We start from the raw sequence: 23,890 nt of genomic DNA on the forward strand, positions 1-23,890 counted from the left end.
TTCTATTTATGTCCTACATCTGAGTAATATCGTGTGATATTTGTCTTTCTGTGCCTGACTTAACTTCACTCACTGTGACAATCTCTAGTTCCATCCATGGTGCTGCAAATGGCATTATTTTGTTCTTTTTTAGGGTTGAGTAATCTTTCATTGTATATATGTGCAACATCTTCTTTATCCATTCCTCTGTTGATGGACATTTAGGTTGCTTCCATGTCCAGGCTGTTGTAAACAGGGCTGCAATGAACGTTGGGGTGCATCTATCTTTCTCAATTATGATTTTCTCCAGGTCAACTTTTAATGTATTTAATGTCTCCACAGTTTTTTGACATAGATGAACAGTACAATACAGTGTCTTATTGGAGGTAGGGGGAAGGGAGGAGTAGATACTTAAACTTGGTGCAGTGTTGAAAGCTGAGTTTGTAGGTTGGTACCTTGTGTCAGAACTTTGAATTAGCAAACAAAAGGATTAGAGAGCTAACTGGTGGAGGAAACGTAAGTGGCGGGGAGGGGGGAGCACCGTATTATAAAGAATCTCTAAAATGGTTTCAAGACTCACTGGTTTTAAACCAATTATTTCGTTTTTAAATATTCTTCCACCACAGTTTAATGATAATTAACTTGGTTGAGTTACACTCTTTCAAGTATTTCACAAATCCCTTTTAGAGAAGAAAATATCAAAACTACATTGTGTTTCCCTGGTTTGGAAGTTGTGGGGCCCAAGATAATGGAGAAGTCCATGTTCTTTAGTTGTTTGGGCCTTGAAAAAAAAAATTTTTTTTTTTCCAGGTTACTGTAACCTCCTTTGGCAGAGTAAATATTTGGGTTGCATTTTTAAAAGAGCCCTGATTTAAAAAGCTGGTAGTGGTGAACAGCAAGAATCCAGTCACATTTTTTAACGTGGCTCTAGAGGAACGATGGTTTAAAATCAAGAGTCTTCTCATTCCTATGGCAACCACCAGAAGTGTTCAGCTAATGCTACGTGCTGTGTACATTAAGCCATGCATTGTGCACCTCCCCCACCTTCTGCCGCCTCCTCCCCCTGTGAATTCATCCTGAACTTCACTAAACTGTATACCTTGAAAAAGGCTCTTTTCCAGACTCAGAGTTGCTTTCCAACATGCAAGCAATCAAGCCCATGAGTCTAAATGGGAAGACGCCTCCCAGAGGAAACCTTTACAAACCCAGAGGGGAAATGTGCCCCAAAATAGAGACACCGTCTGCTTGCCTGATTTGACAGGTTTGAGAGCTCCTTGTTTGAAAGCCAGACGTGAATCTGTGAAGAGATTCCCTTGAGTTACAACCCTTTTTTGGGAGCAGCTACCATGAAGATAACATATGTGGTGAGACGGAGCCAAAACGCACGCAGTGGGCAGCAGCGCAGTTCTGGGAACATTTCTAACACATTCTCAGGAAGCTGGAGTGGTTAGTCATGGGGATAGAGGAAGAGCCCCCCTGTGTCGACTGTCTCATAGAGCAGGGGGCTGACTGTCATCATTACCGCCTGCTCTTCAAGGAGGACTCCAGGGCTTTTCTCTTCGGAAGGGCTTGTTCTTCTAAAGCGCGAGAACCCAAAGCCTGGGATTCAAAGATGCTAAGGTCAAGTAAAGGAAGGCTGAATCTTGGCTAAGTGTTTTTAAAATTTCCAAGAGACAAAAACAAAACAAAACATTTTTAGGTGGAAATGGCCTGGGATGTCTTGCATACAATCTTGCTTAGAGTCTAAGATATGGACCAAATATGGATGAGTCATTCACTTCTATTCCTTGGGGAAGGTTCAGAGGCACATTCTGGATCAGAATGAAGCATGAGGCCCCTATTGGCTGCTCTCTAAAGGCCATCATTGTCCCTCTGCCCCCCATGTTTCCTCAATTAGGATGCTTGCTTAGTGGAGAGTTGGATTAAGGCTCTGTAGGACTCTCATTTATTGATACCAGATTGGCTACTCTGTGATGTCAGATGTGGTGTTTATCAGCTCCAGGCTGTCCTTTCCCTCACTTGCAGATGGAGAGGCTAAACTATTTAGTCTCTAAGTCTCAAGTATCATATTGCTTAAAACGTGTAGTATTTCCAGAGCTAAAGTCAATAGAACTGGGGTCTGATTAGAGCTTTTTGACTTTTTTGTTTGGTAAAGTGGAACCAAAATATTTATAAGTGGGGACATAACAGTGAGTCTTGCTCCTCAAAATGTGTCTTTACATGACTAGCATCAGCAGTACCTGGGCCTCCGGGAAGTGTAGAATCTTGGCCTCCACTCTAGAGCAACTGTTTCAGAATCTCCGTTTTAACAAGATCTTCATTTGGGGCTGTTGAGAACCACTGCCATAGAGTACTTAAGATGCTGTGTTTCTAGTGATAAGTATGCCGACAGCAAGATGAACTGTTTCCAGTTCCGTGATCCACCTTTTTCTCACCCCTTGATTCTTATTCCCACTTCGCAGATGAGAAACCCAAGGTGCAAAGAGATTAGGTAACTTGCCTTTTTTGTTGTTGCTCAGTCACTCAGTTGTGTCCAACTCTTTGCAACCCCGTGGATGGCAGCATGCCAGGCCTCCCTGTCCTTCACCATCTCCTAGAGTTTGCTCAAACTCACATCCATCGAGTCAGTGATGCCATCCTGCCATCTCATCCTCTGTCGTCCCCTTCTCCTCCTGCCTTCAATCTTTCCCACCATCAGGGTTTTTTCCAACTTGCCTACAGTCACACAATAAATAAGTTATTAAGTGATGAAACCAAGACAAATTTAAGGTAGACTTGCCTGTATAGCCAGTCAGCTAAGAGAGGGAAGCAGTGTCCACTAGATCTTCGTCAATGGTCTACCTTAAGTTTCCCTTGTTTATTAACAGATAGACTCTCCTGGTATAGAAACCCTTTGTCAGATCTTACTCATCTTCCAACCTGACAATAGCATTTTTCAGTTTAAAAATCATCACAGATGATTTTCATGACAGCAACACCCAGAAATCAGAGGCAGGATTATTGCTTAATTTTACAGAAGGGAGCAGACTCAAACTCTAGAGAACTAAACTGACTTGTTTGAGCTAATAAGTCACAGAGCCCATGGACATTTGGGTGCCATGCCCACTATTATATTATTGGCTTCAGATCGTGCTTGATTTAGGTTATTTCCTATCTTGCTTACTTGGTTATCTGTGTTTGTGCCAACTTCAAAGATCAGAACAATAGATAGTGCCTTCTTGGTGATGTTCTTTTTAAATTAAATATCAATTGTGATATACATAAAATAGGGCTTCTCTGGTTGGCTCAGGCCAGGTAAAGAATCTGCCTGCCATGTAGGAGACCTAGGATCAATCCCTGGGTCAGGAAGATCCCCTGGAAAAGGGAATGGCTACTCACTCCAGTATTCTTGCCTGGAGTATCCCATGGGCAGAGGAACCTGGCAGGCTACAGTTCATGTGTCACAAAGAGTCAGACATGACTGAGCAACTAACACACACACACACACATTGTAAAACATGAAATTCATGGAATAAATGCTGGCTTTCCTTTTTAAAATTCCAGCACTCTTAAATGGGATGTTAATGTGAAGTAATCTATGGAGTATTCACTCGTTAAATATTGAACCATTATTAAACAATATGAAATTGCTGATATTGAACCACTTTAGGTCTGCGAAAGCATCAGGCATTGGTGAGTTACCTTGAGAAATGATTAAAAATAAGATCATTGCATTCAAAGAATTCATAGCCTATTGAAGTGAACTGACTCAAAAACGTGATTAATATGATTGCTCTGTGGTACAGACAGGTACATGGGGACTTTGGGGGCAAACAGAATGGAGGGATTAACTTTGCTTTAGGAGGAATTTCACTGACTGCTGCTCATCAGTAGGGGGTACATGTTTTGACAGAATAATCTACATATTCTTGTCTGGGCTCTCAAATTCATTTAAGGTGACACCTGACACGAAGAGCTGACTCATTGGAAAAGACCTCGATGCTGGGAAACATTGAAGGCAGGAGGAGAAGCGAGCAACGAGGGATGAGATGGTGAGATGGTATCACCAACTCAATGGACATGAGTTTGAGTAAACTCGGAGATAGTGAAGGACAGGGAAGCCTGGTATGCTGCCGTCCATAGGGTCGCAAAAAGTTGGACACGATGTACCGACTGACCAATAACAACAGAATTCATTTTGAAGATGAGATCATCAACAACCTTATGCAGAATGATAGAGGAGAATTACCTAGGAAATTTTCATCATTTTGTTGTCGAAAACTTTATCCTTCTATCCTTTTTAAAAAATTCATTCAGAAGTCCTTTAGTTTTCAGTAAGGAGACGGTCATCTAATAGTTCACATAGAACCAAGCAATGATGTTGTGCTGTGGCAATCAGCTCTGTAGAGTCACACCCGGATCCAAGGTGCAGAGGCCACTTCTAATTACCTGGGATTATTATAATAACTCCCAAATTATATTTCTTGGGCTATAGCCTTTCTTTATTCCCCTATTTTAGCCATGCACATGATTTTACATTTGTTGGTGCCAACAGATCTTTTAATCCTTGCAAAGAACGTCCCTCTTTAAAAAATTACATGAAGAAAAATAAGCTTTTCTTGAAGAGAATATGTCCTAAACATTGAAAAGTTTTAAACACCTACTCACCTTTTAAAAAAAAAGAAAGCAATTACACAGCAAACCTGCTGATGTCACTTTTCATGAATGTTGACGCATTTAGGTTGTCAATTCTATTTCTGTTCACTTAACCATAGCCTCCAATTTCCACTTATAGAATTTAGCTTGGAAATTGGGCTTTGTTCAAACTGTGATGGCTGAAAAGCCATGGAAAGCATGATACACTAAAAATACTCTTGAATCCACCTCACCTTTTTTGGACAGATCTTGAGTTGCTTTTATGATGATAAGCAAGGCACTTTTATCTGTGGCTAATTGTGGAATGAAGACTACAGAGACAAGCAACTATATTACTTAATAAAAAAAAAACCCCACAATTTGTGCATTAGAATTCATCCTAATGCATAAGTATTTATTTTTTCTATTTGCTAAACTGACATCTCTAAACTCTGTTGCTCTCTAGGGCAGCTAAGCAATCAATTCAAGTTCAAACAAATGTTTATTGAATGAAGCAAACAAAAACTGAATTCTTTGAGTCAAAGAAGGCAACATTAGCCACCATTTAATGTTACCCTTTCATTTTACAATTTCTGTAGTTGATTCAAGGATTTGTGCTTAACTAACTAGAGAGTTCTTTTCTTAGTGCAGAGGTTTGTAGGGGGCTCTAGGTTCATTAAAAAAGTTTCCTAAAACAATAACAGTTCAAAATTTAAAGGGATTTAGCAGAGACATGGAAGAGGAAATTTGACCAACTAACCTTGGCCTTTCTCTCTCAGAGTCACTCAGCTATGTCCGACTCTTTACAAACAGAGGGATTGTAGCCCAGCCAGGCTCCTCTGTTTATGGAGTTCTCCTGACATAAATACTTTTGTGACCCCATGAATTGTAGCCCACCAGGCTCCTCTGTTGGAGTTCTCCAGCAAGAATACTGGAATGGGTTGCCACTCTCTTCCCCAGGGGACCCTTCCTGACCCAGGAATTGAACCCAGGTCTCCTACAATGCAGGCAGATTCTTTACCATCTGAACCACAAGGGAAGCTCACCTTGGGCTTTAGAGAGTGTTTAAGAGCAGGTGATGTTTGACCTAAGTTAACAACTGAGCAGGAGTTAAGTGGAGAGAAAAAGAGAAAAGGGTCGTAAGGCAGAAGGGGAAACCTGGGAAGGGCCTGGGAACAAGGATGAGCCTAGCGAATTTCAGGAAGAATAAGAGGGAGAGAGACTCCTCCAGAGAACAGGTTCAGGTCTCAGTAGAGAAGGACAAAGAGAGGTAAGCAGGAACTACACCCTGAAGGGGCTCCTATTCTGGCTTCATTCTCCAGACCAGAGACAGGGAATCCTGCTAAGAGGCAGCTGACAAAGTCCAGGCAAACTGTGATGAGGACTTGACTTCGGACAGTGGAATTCAGTTGGAATCACTTTGAAATTTAAATACGAAATTCAAGAGTAGGCATTTAAAACAGAAATAAGAAATTTGGTTGTAAAGGGAGAGGTCACAGCTGTAGATATAGATTCTTACTCAGCATCTTTGGAAGATGAAGCAGTGAGAACAAGGGGTTCACTTAGGAGATGAAGTGTTTCACAGCCCAGTCCTTATATCCCCCAGCACTTGTTGGAAATGTAGAATCAGGCCCCACCCCAGACCGACTGCATCAGAATCTGCATTTTACTTTGATTCACATATGATATCCATGCATGTAAAGTTTAAAATCCTGTTTCTAAGTTAGTTGACCAAGATCCTGCCATTGCACAGATCATTCTAAGAAGATAATTTGGCAGATCTGGACAAACCTAACCCCAGTATTCCCTAAATTGCACAAACAGTAGTTTAAATCCTGGCTGCACATTAAAAGAAACCCCTTAACTTAAAAATATACTGAAACTCAGACTTCTCCCCTAGAGATTCTGATTTGTTCTGGGGTGAGGCCCAGGTATTAGTAGTTTAAAACTCCCCAGGTGGTTCTAACATCTAACTAGGGCAAAGCATACTCATGCTAAGAAGTCTTAAAGGGAAGCAAAAGTCTAAATTCAATCAAATATAATAGGATTTTTAAAAATGATGAGATATAATGCTAGGAATGTATTATTAATAGAAGCCTTAGTTGCTCTGCAGCAGGTGGTGTGCAGGTAATTTCTGGAAGGTATCACTGATGACATAAAAGATGGCATATTCTTTAAGAAATCTTTGAGTTCTTATCAGGCTCTTGCAAGAGTTGACTTGGAAAACTTACACACTTTTTAAAAGTTACTAGAGACAGAATAAAAACTTGTTAATGTTAAAGTAGTTTGGGAGACAGGGAGGGAGTAGAAATCAGGTGGAGGGGTATTTTTCTCTTAATGGTAAAGAGCTGTATGCCTCAATTTGCTAAACCTTGAAATGATGGCATTTTGCAAGACTGAAAGATTTTGTGTAGGTGTAAGTAGAATGTCAAGGATGAGTCAAAGATTAATACCTAAATTATAGAGTATGATGCGAATTTTATGCCTCTGCCTTGGAAATCAAGTTGGGGGAGAAGGAAGTATTGACTGATTTTGAAAGTACTACTTCTCTTGGGTTATAATTTAATCAGATGGATCATACTCAATTCTGAGAATGGAGAAAGACTTAAGCCATGCATTTTTAAATAGTTCTGCAAGTTCTGTCAAGCATATAGCTTATCCATTGGCAGGCTAGCTCCAACTGTGCAAAAAGATTTCAAAAGTTTGGGAGTTCTTTATCTCAGAATGCATTGCTCACTAATCAGGATACGATTTTTCCAAATGCCCAAATTATGCTTTGATTATAGTGATAATCTCAAAAGTGACCTGATTCTTTATGAAATGCTTTATAGAATGTCTGCAATTTTTTGTTAGGAACTGCTTGTTAAATCCTTCAAATTACCCTGGATACCTTTGGATGGTATGAAAGAGTTTTAAGAACACTCTCTCTGTCCTTCAGGAGCTTAAACATTCAATAAAAACTATCAAGAGTTGTGCATCTAGGGAAAAATTTATTTTCAAGGTACAATAAAATTGCACTTAAAAGCTGAGAGAATCTGTAAAGTCATAAAGTACAAGGTTCTAAAAATTGAGTGACAGCAATAATACTGGGAATGCAAAATAGCTCCAGATGGTTTAATATCTGGTGCAATATTTTAAAGGAATCATTATATCAGCTTAAGGACACAGAATACTGGCTTGAGAAATTATATTATCCTATAATTCTCTTTAACTTAGAACATAGGCATAATTACCTGCTCACTCCAATTCTTGTAATAGGGTAGGTACAAGCATTATTGTTTTTCTCACCTGAATAGTTTAATTTTGCAAAAACCTAAAGGGAGCCAATTCTGTAATATCAACCCTGTGCCCTCTCTGTTCCCTGGTATTTTGTGAGGGTGAATAGGAGTGAATTTATTTACTTTAGAAGTGAATAGGCTATTATTGCAGATGGAAGATAGTTAAATGTATGATAGACATACATTCTATCATATGATATGTATGATAAACTAAAATTGCATGATCACTCTGTGCTCCACTATCAAATAAATCCATTTCATTTCATTCTCAGAAAAATCCTTTTTGGGTGGTTTACAGGTCAGACTTGACAGGTTGAAAAATAAATGAAGCTCAGAGAGAGAAAGTTACTTGCCTAAAACCACGCAAGGGAGACTTTTAAAACCCATTTTTTAACGTGAATTCCATATAGGAGATAACATTTGCTCCCTGGGTTGTAGAACATTACTACGTGATTGAAATGCAAAAAAGTGAATCAACTTTCAAAGGAACCCAAGTGTGGTTCAGGGTTCTCAGTTTTAGCAACTCTCCTTGGGTCTTCCATCTCAAGTTTTAAGAGTCATGATTGTGGTTCCTGATTCAGATTTTGGCTTGGCCACTTATTAGTTCTGTGACTTCGGGCAAGTCAAATAATATTTCTTATTTAACCTGTTTTTACTTTCTTATGAAAAGAATTAATGATATTAATAGCTTCAACCTCATATGAATGTTGTGAGAATTAAGTGGGCAATACACAGGAAGTGCTTAGAACAGTACCAGGCATGTGGCAAATAATAAATATTAGCTGTTTTTATCTTCATGACTCTCAAATTTTGATCTCCAAACCAACTAGCTCGCTTAAGCTATAGACTCATATGTCCTCCTGGTGCTGCTAGTCAGGATGTTTTCCTGAAAAGTCACAGACCTCTCAAACTCATCATGTCCAAAATAGAACTCACCTTTGGCATAATACAAAGACGTTGTCACAATGAGTGGTGAATAAGCACTGAATAAATTTTAGCGGTTATCATTATGTATTCCCAAGCTATTCTCTCTCCTGTATTCTTTTTGTAAAGGGCACATCATCATCCGGGGAATCTCATCCAGAAAGTTGAGAGGAATCCTAAATTCCTGAATTATCTCTTTTATACTTCATGTTCCCAATGCCACATCTTTTTTGCTTCAGTTATTTGAACAGGTTTCTAATGGTCTCTGGGAACTAAGGCATCTCTCCCTCAACATAAATTCTTAAAATTCAAACAGCAGGCCATTCACTCGTTTGAAATCCATCACTAATATGTATCCAATCTTCAGGGTGTGTCTGTCACTCCTTTCTCACAATGGTTAATAAAGCCACCTTCTGCTCCAGCCTCACTTCTCAAATGTACCAGATGTTGTAGCCACATGGTCTTCTTCTGAAATTTTCTGTGTATTCTCATTCCTGAGGGCCATTGCAAATGTTTTTCAAACTTAGAATAGGCTTTCCTCATCATGGTGAAGAAATATTTTCATCCAAAAGGTTGAGAAACAATGATTATTTGAATACATTTTAAAAAAAATTCAAGAATATGAAATCAAATTCAATATAAAGACTTTTGGAGGAGCTAAAGATTTGCCAATAGTGGGTGTACATAATTCACATAGAAGATGGTTTGCAAAGAGAGTAGAAATTGTTATTACTAACATCTTTCTAAGTAGAAACCAGTATAATCCTTTGGATGACAAGAAAACAATAATCAGACAAAGTCTCTTTGTCAAAGAATTATGAACCCTGAAACAAACCCAAACCTTAAGCATTAAACTGATGTCACTACCATAGAAAGTACAAAACATTCATGCACAACTGAAATATGTCAGTCTCTCCTTTTCGCCTAGGTGTCTTGCAAAACCTGATATTAGTTTTTACACTGGTTTCACTGGCATTGATTCAAACTACATGAATGTCTATGGCCAACCTCCTAGAAAACTACCCCTAGTCTCTACAGAGGGACCACTTGGATTTGATCTTGAAAGAGACTATTAGGGAAAATGACAACTGACACATCAACAGAAAAAAAAGAAAAATTGTTTTAAAAAAATCCAGGAAAGGGTGATTATAACAAAAATCTTGAGGAAGAGAAGAAGCAAAGTTCTAAGTGTTCTTGTAAGTGGTTGAGTAAAATATTTTACATGCACCAGTTTAGTAACAGGTCATCTCTGTTGGGTCAATCTTTCTTTTCATATGCAGCCTGTGAACGTAAACCTAGGTCATTTCAAAATGTGCTTCCTTTCAGAATCTTCTGTCTTAAAAAGCCCCCAACTAAGAAGTCATCTGAAACCTTCAAAACAAAGATTTGGGCTTTGCTTAGGTACAGTGATCTTTGGTGAGTCCTTCTTTCTTCAGGATGCAGTTCACACTTGCTAGTATGGCACGCAGGACCTCTGGATTATTTCCTTTTAGTTTTCCTATGTCATTGCATCTCCACAAACATCACCCTTGTGGTCAGAGCAATATCTCTGGTTTCTACAGCCATGTTGTTTTTCCTGCCTGCCTGCCTTTGTATGTGTTTTTTTTCTTCTGCCCAGAGTACTGTTCTCTCCTCAAATAAATCTCTTTCATCCCTATATACTCTTACGATTCTTAAAGGCTGAGTTAACCTCCTGCTGTATTTCCATCTCTGATCCCCCACATAATAATAGTCCATGTTTCTGTTATGTAGAGACTCTACTACAATGATGATGAAGATGATGCTGATGGTGACGTTAGCAAGTATTTTGTCCTAAACTGTGGGCTTTTTGCGATAAGGAGTGTTTCATCCTTTTCTTTAGTCTCAACTTCTAATTCAAGATCTCAGCCATAATACTGTCTATAGAATGAATGAGTAAAGAAAGCATCACAGTATTTGCTGCATATTTGTCTTTTAGGTGGCCTACATTAAGAATTGCCTTTAAGATATATGGTAGGCTTTCAAGTGTCATTCACTTACAATGGTCATCAATCCAAATACATGTCTGATAGCATGGTTATAGCATGTCTGATGCATTATCTTGTCTGTTTTGTGTGCAATTTATGCTTGGTCCCACTGTTTGGCTAAAACTCCTGTCATCATAGTGCAAGTTTTCCTGTGGTTTGCACCTTTCTTTTCCATCTCTCTATCAGCACTGAACACAATGGTATAAAGATGCCTCCTTCTCTGCAGCTAGGCTTGACACAATCTCGGGGGAACCAAGGTTCAGCTGTGTGGGGTCACTTGTCAAACTTTTAGGGTAGTTTCCTCAGAGGATTGGAAATAAAAGGGACTCATGGACTGCCACCCAGGACAAGATTCCCAGATTCCGCTGACCTAATATAACTTATATAATCAGATAAACTAGAAAAATATTGATGATAAATTTGTTATTAGAACTATATGGAAAAAAATCTTATAGCAAGAAGAATACATACAAAAAGGAAAATAGCTTTGCTGCAGTGATGCAGTAGTTATTTACAGATGACTGTGAAACAGCATATTTGTTTTTTAAGCTGGTTAACCTTTAACAGAAAGTAAGAAAGATGTTCACAGTTGTAGCATCATACAATAAACTAGAGCTTCCAAGAGGGGAGAGGTAGCGTTCTTCCCTCTGAGCCTTATGAAGCACTCTCCCCTTCTTACCTCCCCATCTGAAGCCTAAACAATCTTTGTAGCCATTTAAGCAAGCAAACAAATAAAGGAATGAAAAGTTTCCATGGAGAGCAAGGTAATGAGAGATGCAATCATTCTGATCTAATTTTTCAGACATTTTAAGTCTTCCCTGGTGGGTCAGATAGTAAAGAATTTGCCTGCAATGTGGGAGAGATCTGGGTTTGATCCTTGGGTTGGGAAGATCCCCTAGAGAAGGAAATGGCAACCCACTGCAGTATTCTTGCCTGGAGAATCCCATGGACAGAGGAGTCCGGCAGGCTACAGTCCATGGGATCGCAAGAGTCAGACGTGACTTAGCAACTAAACCACTACCACCATTATAAAGATAAAAGATACCTCTGGAGGCCAAATTTGTGTTTATTTTTAAGTCTTTATAGTGCATCTTGCTATTGATCAAAGCTTTGCTCTAACAAGCTGGAGAGAAGTAATGGTGAAAATTTTGAGCCATAAGAAGGAAGAAAAACACACTTTTCAGTGAAAGTGTATCACATCTATCCTGGCTACTGGTCTCTTTGGGGCATTTTAGTAGACTATCACATAAGTAATGCTGTTCTGTACTTACAGTGATGGGTTTATAACTTGAACATTTCACTATTTGCTGTAAAATTTCATCTTTCTGCAAATAGGTTTTAGACTTGAGCAATGACTAAGGCAAATGGATACATGAACAATTTGCAGGTAGATCACATTTTATGTCTTAGTTTAAAAATCACTGAAAGGCTCTTTCTATGAAAACTGTCTTAAGTGGCAATCTGGACTGGCATCCTAGCTTGGGCGCCGACTGATGGTAAGTTAGTGTCTTACTACCTTCTGAACCACTCTCTCTTCAGTTACAGGGAGAATGAGGTTCTCTGGCATTATTTGTTCTCTCCTCCCCACCAACCTCTGTCCCATGTACACAAGAGTGGGCTTGTGCCATGGGCTTACATGGACTCAAATCTTCCTTTGTACACCCAAAGAGTCATGAAAACCCTCTGCTAAGTAGTGGTCCCTCTGCTCCAGGCTCATCATGCTTGCTGCTTCCTTCAATTTTCAAAAGTGAAATAGAGTAATATAAACATTTATTCCCTAGCTAATAAGATTATAAAATCCAATCCTTTCCTTCTTCCACTCAACCGACACAGAAAAATGGATGTCAGAACCCATCTTTTCCCTGTTCCTTCCTTTTACAGTGGATGAAGTGCCCCTCCTCTAATCTAGGCTCTTCTCTTTGCACACACTCAATCCTATTCCCTTTCATCTGCTCAGTGACCTCAATCTGTCAATCATCCCTCTGCTCTACCTTCTCTTTTACTTTCAAATTTACAGAAATGTGGTAGGAACAGTATGCAACTGTTTACATTTTGCCCCATCTGCTCCTCTCTCTCTTTTCATAAGAAATGTCAATTTATCAGGAATCATTTCAGATACATTGGAGCAATACCATATACTTCTTTTCTCCCAAATACTGCAGGGTATATTTCCTCAGACATTCTGTGACTAAACCACAGTTCGATGGTCAAAATCATGAAGTCTAACGCTGAAAACACCACCATTATTTAATCCATGACCCGTATTCGCATTCCATCAGTTTTCCTAATATCCTTTAGCTATATTCTTTTCCTGTTCTAGGACCCAATCTCAGATGACTTTCATGTTTAGTTGTCATACCGCTTTAGTCTCCTTAACCCGGAACTGTTCCTCACTCATTTTTATCTCTTAAGTTTGACAGTTTCATAAAATAAGCATCAGTTTTTAGAATGTCCTTTAATTTGAATTTGTCAGTTATTTCCATATTATTTGAAATCAGTTTATCAGGAGGTCCGTGGTTACCAATATTGGTAATATTAACTTGGCTAAAGTGGTATCTGCCGTATTTCTCCACTGTAAAGGTATTACTTGTCCCTTTGTAATTTATAAGTTATCTGTGGGGAGACAATTTGAGGCCAGGTTAATACCCTGTTCTTCATCCATATTTGACTCATGAATTTTAGCATCCTGTTATTTCTATTCCATAGAAAATTGCCTGTTTTCTCACTCTATTTTCTATCCATGTGGACTTATGGATTTTACTTTAAAAAAATGGTTTACTATTTCTATCATGATTTACTTTAATGCTCACATTTTCAAGACTTGGTCCTGGCAGTCTCTTTCCTATATCTTTAACCCTTTCTGCTTACCGCTTTCCACCATCATTTAAACCTACTTAACTCTTTCTAGACATACTTCTCTCTTTACCATGTCTGTTTTTGCTTTCCCCATTTCTTTCTCTCTCATTCACTCTTCATCCTACTACAGTCTATCATTCCACCGAAACTGTCTCATTAAGGCAAAAAATGGCTAAGTTGAGAACATTTAGAAATACTCATTTTTGATAACACCTCTTCTCCTCTCTCTCTCTACCCTTTCCTGCTTTTTTGGCCATGCCATGCAGCAGGTGGGATCTTAGTTCCTTGACCAGGGATCAAACCTGTACCCCTTGCAGCAGAAGCTTGGAGTAGTAACCACTGGACTTGGCAACTAAACAACAGTAGCGAATATAAACAGTAATTTAGACAGTGTTAGGGATTATTGTGGACTTCCTGGTGGTTTGGTTGGTAAAAAATCTGTCTGCAATGCAAGAGATCCACCAGGTTTGATCCCTGGGTCGGTAAGATGCCTGGGGAATGAAATGGCAACCCACTCCAGTATTCTTGCCTGGAGAAATCCATGGACAGAAGAGTCTGGGCCTGGTGGGCTCCAGTCCATGGGGTTGCAAAGAGTTGGACACTACTGAGCAAATAGCACTGTTACTGCACCTTTTTAGTGTTCCAAGATCCTTTCTCTATCAGCCCCATAAATGCTGGAGTTTCTCATAGCCCTTTCCTCTTCTAACTTTATGGACTCCTGAGGTCCCTATAGGAGTTTGTACACAATTTTAGTATGTGTGCTGCTGAAGGGAGCACAGGAGCTTGTATACAGTCTCGCATCTTTCATTGCCACCCAGATTCTGCTTACTCCACATTCTGTATTTCCAGCAATGACCTGCTTCTTGAGTCTCAGATGTATGTATATCCAATTTCCAACTGGATAGACCCCTTGGGGCATCTTTCAGGCCCTTCACATTCAAAATATTCAGAATGAAGCTGAATCTGGCCTCTGTACACTGACACCAAATTAAATCTCAGAGACAGAATTTTGTGTAAAGTAGAAAAGAACGGTTTTACAGCTTTGTCAGGCAAAGGGGGCCACAGCTGGCTGGTGGTGGTTTGGTCGCAAAGTCATGTCTGACTCTTGTGACTCCATGGACTGTAGCCAGCTGGGCTCCTCTGTCCATGGACTTCTCCAGGTAGGAATATTGGAGTGGGTTGCCATTTCCTTCTCCAGAGGATCTTCCTGACCCAGGAATCAAACCCAGATTTCCTGCATTGCAGGCAGATTCTTTACTGACTGAGCTACAAGGGAAGCTATGCCTTCAAAACTGTGTGTCCCAATCTGGAGGGAGTTGTGAGGAGCTCTATAGTAATGTTTCAAAGAGGACATGATCAGCTCGTGGACATTATTCTGACTGGCTGGTGGTGAGGTAAGTGGAAGTCAGGATCACCAACCATCCTACTGGTCTGGGGTCTGCCTTCTTGTGGGGCAGCATACAGTTAACTTCTCCCACGGGAGGGGGTTTCAGTATCTACAAAACATCTCTAAGAGATTGTTATTGTATTCCTTGAGGGGGAACCAGGGTACTGCCCCAAGGCTGCTCTACTGTTTCTTTTGACTGCTCCTACATATTCTCCACATCCTCTCCCTTCCCTAGTTAGCAGCTGTTTGAACCTTCTGGTTGGAACTCAGAAAAGGTCATGGAGGCTGAATGAAGCCTATTTCCCATAATCAAGAAATGGGAGACACAGAAAGGTTTTTGTGTCCAGGAGCCCCACAGGGTCCTGCTTGGTATAGAATAAAATTAATCATCCCACTGTGTAAACAACTTCCTTCTCCTTGTACCCTGGTCCGTAACAAGTACCATACTCATCGGTTTGCTCAAGCCATAAGTCTCTTGTTTCTTCTCATCTAAAGCAAACTAGTCCTTATCCCCTAAGTATTTCTCAAGTTTTCAATTACTCTCTGCTCCATTCTCCACCCTAAAACAGACCGTCATCATCTATTTCCTTTTTTGCTCAGTCGCTTCAGTCGTGTATGACTCTTTGTGACTCTATGGACTGTAGCCTGCCAGGCTCCACTGCCCATGGGAATTCCTGGGAAGAATACAGGAGTGGGTTGCCATGATCCTCCTGACCCAGGGATTGAATCTGTGTCTCCTGTGTCTCCTGCATTGCAGGCAGATTCTGTACACACTGAGCCACCCAGGAAGGCCATCTGTTTCCTAGAATACTGCACTATCTTCCCCAAGCCATTCCCTGATCTCTAGAATTGCTCTCTACAGACATGTATTGGAATTGTGATAGGTAAGACAGAAGCATTTCTTCCTGTTTCTCCCTTTCCTTCCTTTTATTCTCTGAGACTGAGGATTAGATCTGGGTTTGGAATGAAGTTTAAAACACAGGTGGAGCTGCAGTTCTATGAAATTATGTCACCAGAGGAGCACATCTTTAAGTTAAAGTAAGTCAGCTTTTGAAACATCCCACCCTCACCTTCTCCCACAGAGTTCAAAAGTCTGTTCTGTACTTCTGTGTCTCTTTTTCTGTTTTGCATATAGGGTTATCATTACCATCTTTCTAAATTCCATATATATCTTTATCTTTCTGGCTTACTTTACTCTGTATAATGGGCTCCAGTTTCATCTATCTCATTAGAACTGATTCAAATGAATTCTTTTTAACCAACTAATAAAAAAAATAAAAATTAAAAAAAAAAAAGTAAGTCAGCTTAACTTTAAAAAAAAAATGTTTTCAGAAGCTGTGGAGAAAAAATTTCCAAATGGGCCATATTATATATTGGCCTCATTTGCGTTTAGGACAATAATTAAATCTGTTTTAAGTACATTAACTGTTGACTAATGGAAACAGATCAACAGTGGTAGACTTGAACAGCTGGATGACATTCAGGTCACTGTTACCAAGCCCAAGCTTGTTCTGCTTGCCACACAACAGACCAGCAAATCTCGAGTTGTTGGAACAAGGAATAATATCTTTATAATCAGAAAGCTAGCAGGTCGAAAAGATGACAGACTAGCTTCTCAAAAAACCTTCTCTCCGTCAGAATTTGGGCTCCTTTTATATACAAGATGGGGGTAGGGGCCCACTGTGCACCAACCAATGGCTGAGCAGGACCGTTAACGGTCGCTGGTTGACCGTTGCTCATTAACGGTTGCTTGCTTGGGGGAGGGGCCCCCTGTGGTACCAACCAGTGGTGGAGCGGCAGCTCCTGCCTGCATCACGCCTATTACACCCTGAGTAGAAAGGTGTGGGAGAAGGCAATGGCAACCCTCTCCAGTGCTCTTGCCTGGAAAATCCCATGGACGGAGGAGCCTGGTAGGTTGCGGTCCATGGGGTCGAGTCGGACACGACTGGGCGACTTCACTTTCACTTTTCACTTTGATGCACTGGAGAAGGAAATGACAACCCACTCCAGTGTTCTTGCCTGGAGAATCCCAGGGAGGGTGGAGCCTGGTGGGCTGCCGTCTTTGGGGTCGCACGGAGTCAGACACGACTGAAGCGACTTAGCAGCAGCAGCAGAAAGGTGTGACAAGGCTTCCCAGGTGGTGCAGCGGTAAAGGGTCTGCCGGCCAATGCCAGAGGCAGACGAGACTCTGGTTCGATCCCTGCGTTGGGAAGATCCCCTGAGGAGAAAATGGCAACCCACTCCAGTGTTCGTGTCTGGAGAAGCCCATGGACGGAGGAGCCAGTCCATGGGGTTGCAAAGGGTAAGAAGCGACTGAACTCACACACACACACACACACAGAGAGCTGTGGAATCTGAAGAGGTACTGGGTTCTCTAGCAACTTCATCCTTTAGTTCTTCTTTTCTGCCAGTTATTGCTGGAATTTAAGTTATTTTTTTAAGGCAAAGTTACAATTAGCTAACTATTCTCCATCATTAAAACATTAATCATGTTCATGAGATTTGACTAGCATAAATAAGGGACTTTCTTCTCAAAGTTGTCCTCTATACTTCTTTTGTCAACATAAAAAAAGTGCACAGCGTAAGATTTAGGCGTTATTTGGGGCGAAAATGAAGACCGTATCCTGGGAGACAACATTTCAGAATAGCTCTGAGAACCTGCTCCAAGGAGGTAGTGGGGGGAGGTTAATAATATCTGGTTTTGGTGAAGGGGGAATACATGCAATCAAGCACATATTTTTGCAGAAGGTTTCTGCTAGTCCTGAGGAACAGACGTCACCATGAAGGAATTTAGTGCTTTTCTAGAGATAAGGAGATATAAGAATTGTACTCATAAAATCAGCTCCTGATAATGTCTAATTATATGAAGACCTGTCCTTCAAGTTTTTCCAAAGCCCAGAGTGCCTCATTTCTGCTCTCCACCCACCCTGAACTCTCTTCAGGGGATGTTGAAGGTCAGCAACTGCAGAAGCTCATGATTTAATCCTTGTGGAGGGAAATGGCAGGTGCCCTCGTGAAAGTGAGAGTCGCTCAGTCATGTTCAACTCTTTGTGACCCCGTGGTCTGTCCTTGGAATTCTCCAGGCCAGAATACTGGAGCTGGTTGCCATTCCCTTCTCCAGGGGATTTTCCTGACTCAGGGATCAAACTGGAGTCTCCCGGCAGATTCTTTACCATCTGAGCTACCAGGGAAACCTGGCAAATACCCTTGGCAAGTACTAAGTTGCAGCTGACACGTTCCCACTCTTGCTCTTCTTCCATGAATACCACCTTTCTTGCATTTCTCCTCCTTCCTCCCCTTGGTTTCAGTTTCTCCTCTTACCTCAGCTCTCTTTCACCTCACATTCTTCACTAGGTATTGGATTGGCCACAAAATTCGTTTGGGTTTTTCTGTCAGCTCTTACAGAAAAACTCGAATGAACTTTTTGGGCAACTCAATATTTCTTGATTTTTTTCAATTTATCTCCAAACAGAGTACTAGATTTTCTCATATTTAAAGAATGTTCAGGGCTTCCCTGGTGGCTCAGTGCTGAAGAGTCTGCCTGCCAATGCAGGAGACACAGGTTCAATTCCTTGTTTGGAGAGATTCCCACATTCCACAGAGCAGCTAAGCCCAAACACCGCAATTATTGAGCCTGTGCTTTAGAGCCTGGAAGCCACAACCACTGAAGTCTGGAAGCCTGGACCCTGTGCTCCACAACGAGAGAAACCACCACGATGAGAAGCCTGTACATCGCCACTAGAGAGTAGTCCCTGCTTGCCGCAACTAGAGAAAGAAGTCCGCGCATCAATGAAGACCCCACACAGCCAAAATAAATTTTTAAAAATTACTAAAAGTGTTCACCATTCACAGCCCTTTTCTTCTTATTGCCTATCATATCTCATCCTAATTCCCACTCCTATTCTTTTTCCTGCTTTGTATTCCACTCAAGTTGTTCTCACCAAAATCCCCATAGAAGCGGAATTCATGGCTTGACTTTAACTCTTTCGCACTTCCACTCCACTTTGGGGGTGTTTTCCTAGGGTTGCTGCTACGACTATCGCTGCTTCCTCTGACGGGACACTCAACACCCGTCACCTTCCAACACTCCGGCTGCCCTCTGACGCTTGTGTGCCGGGAAGGGAAGGAGGCCTTCAAGACAGGTCTACGCGTCCACGTTTCACAGTTGGAGGGAGAGTCACAGTCCTCTTAAACCTTGGTGGAGGACCATGCTCCACTCTTTGCCTTGTTCATCCTTCTGCACACTGTGTTTCCAGCCTCTTTTAAACCACCCCTTGGACCCAGTGCCTGAATTCACCATTGAGCAGAGACCTCCCCCTCTTTCCTAGACTGGACACTGGGCGGCCAAGGTCCTGTCACTGCTGGCACTGCAGGTTGGCATGGCCTCCTGGCACCTTGGTCATCCGATCTGGGCTTCCCACAGTTGGAAGACAGCAGGGATTGGGGTGGAAGTTGGGGAGGTGTGTGTGTGTGTCGGGGGGGAATGATCATGGTTTAATTGCTGCCTGGAACACCCTCACTGGTGGTGGGATTGCTCTGAGTCTCTATACAGCTTGATCTTGTTGTGCCAGGAGACCCCGCTGGGCACCATGCTGCTCTTTGCTGCACCAGCAAAGAAAACCAGAGGGGTTGACATTTCTTCTCCTTCTTAACCCACAAGGACCTGAGCCAACAAAGTGGGGGAAAAAAACAAATTCTGAAAACTTTTTTTTCCTCTCCCTGGAGACATTCATTTCACATATAAATTTTTCTGCATTTCTTAACCAAGTGTCATGTGATATCCATTTAGAGTTGCCCCTTGCTCAGTTTGAGATCTCATGCAATTCCTGACAAAGGAGAATAAGTCTACAAACCAGACGGAGAAATCGAAGAATGCTGTCCTGAAGCCAGGGGGTGTGTTGAGCATCAGGAGAATAAAGTTTGGGACTTCCCTGGTGGTGCAGGGGTTAAGTTTCCATGCTTCCCATGCAGGGGGCATGAGCTTGATCCCTGATCAGGGAACTAAGATCCCTACATGCTGTATGTGGCCAGGAAAAATAAATAAATGCAAATAACATAAATTTCAACATAGGAGCAAAACACTGAGAAGCTGCCTGTGCTTTGTAATTTTGTCATGACTCCCAGAAAGACAGCAAGAGGGGTCCCGGCTGACCCATCCCACACAGTCCTTAAGAGTTCACCCTACACTGTCCCGGCATCCGAGAAGGGAAAACAATTTTTTTAATCACCAAATTCCTCAAATATTGTCTTCACCTTGTTTCAGGATTTTAAAATCCTGGGTTTCAAGGTCAATAGATTAATAGTCCCAACTAATGTGCTGCAAATCTGCAGTTAAAAAAAAAAAAATCGGTCTCCTGTGACTGGCATCTACTAGCCTATCACTTAGTATCCTTCCCTGCCTTTTTTGCTGGAGATCCAAATGTTTATTTTGAATGCTGCTCAGAAAAAGAGGGACAGAAGTCGAGAATATGACTTTTACTGTCAAACATCAGTTGGTGTGAGAGCATCTGTAAATCCCTCTCAAAACAGGAAACTGAAGAAAAAGTACAGGAGTATGAGGCGTCCAAATGTATCTTAAGTGTAATATTGATAGAAAAAGGGATGTTCGCTTCTGTTAATTGCTTGTCAAACACACTTCTCTCTCCTCCCTTTTACTCTAGCTTCTTAATTCATGTTTATATGGTATATCTGGGACCATAATCTGACTTCTTTGCAAGTTCCAAAATATTTGTTGTCCTTATACAGGAAAGACAGCACGGGTGGGTCTGTAATTCTTGGGTCATGCTCTTCGGTAGGCAGAGAGTATGCAAAGCCACTAAACACAGCAGGATGTGCAGAGACCAGGATATACACCTAAAAGCCTTTTTATATGGCCTGGGTTTTCTGTAACTGCCTCTTTGCCTGGGTTTCATGGAAAACTGTCTATGGGAGGTGTCTTAGTAGAGAACCAAAAGCCACTAGCCCAGTGATCTGCTTTATAGCAATGCTGACTGCAGCAAACTTAGAATGGACACATGGCTGGTCGATGTATTTTAATCAACCTTGTGAGGCACTTGCTTAACCATCCACATCAACCATTCCAGCTTGATCCATCTTAAGAACACCTGCTACTGGCCGGGTCTCATTATCTGAGGGAAGGTGAAGGTCAGGGATCACGTGATGGCTCTGATGGGGCTGCAGGCGGTTGGCAGACAGGATATTGCCAACTCTGCAAAGCTGGTTTTACATCCACTCCCAAGACTTCTGGTCCTGCTCTATCATCCACGTGCTCTCCACCCCCACCAGCCCAGCTCCTTGGAAGCGCTGACTTTACCCGTTGCATGCACTGCTCAGTTTTCTGAAGGTTTGCTTCTAGCTTTCTTCCCCACACATGGACGCATTGTCACATTCAGTGAATGGTTTCCATTCTTCTGATTGGCTATATGATATATACTCCCTCAATTTAAACCTCATACATTTCTGAATGTTTTACCTGGAAGTCCTGTGTGTTTTTGGTGTTCAGTCTCTAAGTCTTGTCTGACTGACTCTTTTGTGACCCCATGGACTGTAGCCCTCCAGGCTCCTCTGTCCATGGAATTTTCCAGGCAAGAACACTGGAGGGGCTTGCCATTTTCTTCTCCAGGGAATCTTCCTGACCCAGGGATCGAACCCACATGTCCTACATTGCAGGTGGATTCTTTACCACTGAGCCAACGGGGAAGCCCCGGAGGTCCTATATATAGCCTTTGTTTGCTTCCCCACCCACTACAATTGGTGCACCCTCCTTCTACTTTCTGCCCAGTGTTTTCCTCCCATCATCTAATATAATGCCCCAATTCCCAGGAGCACAACCAACTTTGAGGTGCCAACGGGACCCAGATCTGCCCAGCACAGAACCTTCAGGCATTTAACTCTGAGTGCACCCGCGCTCCACAGCAGGTATTGGCTCCTTTAAAGTTAAACTCAACGGGTCGCACACTGACATCATCTTCTTTGGCACCCTGTATTTTCCCTAGGTTGACAGTATCTCCTAGGCAACAAAACGTGGGAGCCTCCTTAACTGCTCCATCCCTCTATGTCTCCCACAGAAAATAAATCTCTTAACCCGATCAGTTTTTCACTTTATAACTATTTCTCACACTATCACATCTTCTGTCACCTGACCAGTCCTATCCTAGGACAGATACACTCTGGCAGGGAATATCGTACCAGCCCCACAATCACTTTGCCAGTCTTGGGCATTTTTCCCTCGCAAATTCATCTTTTGCAAAGCCAGCGGGGTGATCTATCCAAAATATTAAGCCGACTGTGTCATTCCACACCTCGGAGACTTTTGCTGGGTTTCCAGGACCTGCAGATGAATCCAGAACTCCCTAAGGTGGAAGAGGTGTCCCACTGCATCCAGCCCATGCTCCCTCCAGTATCTGCTTCTGTATTTCATACTGAAATGACACTGGCGGTTTCTGAACTCACAGACCACGCCTTGCTTTCCCGTGTTTGCTCACACTATTCATCTGCCTGCAAGGTTTATCTTCCTTATTCTCCTCATCCTTTAAGAGAGGCTTCAAGTCCTACCTCCTTGGGGAGTCTACACAATTTCACCCTCGCTGCTGCTCACATCCCCTGTGGTAGGTGATGGGCTCTCTTGCATGCGTGCCTGCTAAGTCGCTTCAGTCGTGTCTGATTCTGTGCTACCCTGTGGGCTGTAGCCCACCAGGCTCCCCTCTCCATGGGATTCTCCAGGCAAGAATGCTGCAGTGGTAGCTATGCCCTCCTCCAGAGGCTCTTCCCAACCCAGAATCAGAGCCTCTTATGTCTCCTGCATTGGCAGGCAAGATCTTTACCACTAGCACCACCTGGGAAGCCCCACGAGATTTCTGGGGTTCCCATAACTTGTTTTCTCCCCTCTACTTAAACTGACAGTAAGGCCTTGGGCCGTTTATGTCTTTCCTCCACTAGGCTTTGAGTTCCCTGAGGTCAGATTCTGTTACTTTCGTCTTTGTACTACCAAGCACAGTGCCTAAAGGAGCATGCTCTCCGCTACTGATTGTTGAAAGACGAACTTACTCAGTATCTCTAACTTTTAGTTTTCTTGGGTAAATCAAGATGTAGGAAAGAATAGGAAAGACAGAAAAGAATTATTTCACTGGAACAGTCTCTTTCTGCCTAACCCACAGCAAGCCAAAATGCTGAGACCCCGAGGCTTACAGCAAAGAGCTTGATTCCTAAGGCAGCTAAGCTAGAAGACTTAGCTTATTGCTTACCTCATTCTCATTACTTAGGAGAACATTCCTCCAATCCACTTTGTGGAAGGTAAGGGGCTGAGGGTATTTATGAATAATAAAGGAGCAGGGCAGTCTCAGATGTGGACAGCTTGGGGAACGTGGGGAGCATGAGGAAGCGTGATGGCAAAAAGGTGTGGTCATCCTAGTTCCATGCAGGCATAATTGGGCCACGGACCTCTCCGCATTCTTAGGGTGGAGTTTTCGGCCCTCTGATGGAGAAAACCTGACCTTCATGTGTGCCTGGTTGGAGAGTCTGTGATCCTATCCAGTCTGAACTGGCTCAGCCTGAACTAGATGTAGCTGACTCCAAGTTCTTAGAAAACACTTGGGGAAAACATGCCATTTGAAGGGCATGCGAGTCTTAAAAATGACCTTGCTTACTCAGATGAAATGGATTTGACTAATAATTACCCACGGTTTCAAGAACACATCATTTATATTTGCTACACCTGACTGTAAGTGTACTTGCTTAAGAGAAACAGAAGTGAGGGGGTACCACAAGATTGGAAGCAGGAGGAAAGGGGATGACAGAGGATGAGATGGTTGGATGGCATCACCGACTGGATGGACGTGAGTTTGAGG

The 23,890-nt window shown here is 42.0% G+C and overlaps 1 protein-coding gene across 4 annotated transcripts in view; it reads right to left on the minus strand.

Annotated features, from left to right (window-relative positions):
* PHACTR1 (phosphatase and actin regulator 1) overlaps window positions 1-23,473 on the minus strand; it is a 521,359-nt gene extending 497,886 nt beyond the window's left edge. For 2 of the 4 annotated variants that reach the window (XM_065912777.1, XM_065912770.1), the window contains exons 1-2: window positions 23,288-23,473; window positions 2,480-2,694 (exon numbers count right to left, since the gene is read on the minus strand). The gene's annotated coding sequence lies outside the window, so the exon portion shown is untranslated. The remainder of the gene's footprint in view (window positions 1-2,479; window positions 2,695-23,287) is intronic. The other 2 variants (XM_065912773.1, XM_065912772.1) reach the window with 2 other exon arrangements.
* Window positions 23,474-23,890: the final 417 nt, after the last annotated feature.

The sequence above is a fragment of the Muntiacus reevesi genome, chromosome 20 (assembly GCF_963930625.1).
Source record: "Muntiacus reevesi chromosome 20, mMunRee1.1, whole genome shotgun sequence".
Classification (NCBI taxonomy): Eukaryota; Metazoa; Chordata; class Mammalia; order Artiodactyla; family Cervidae; genus Muntiacus; species Muntiacus reevesi.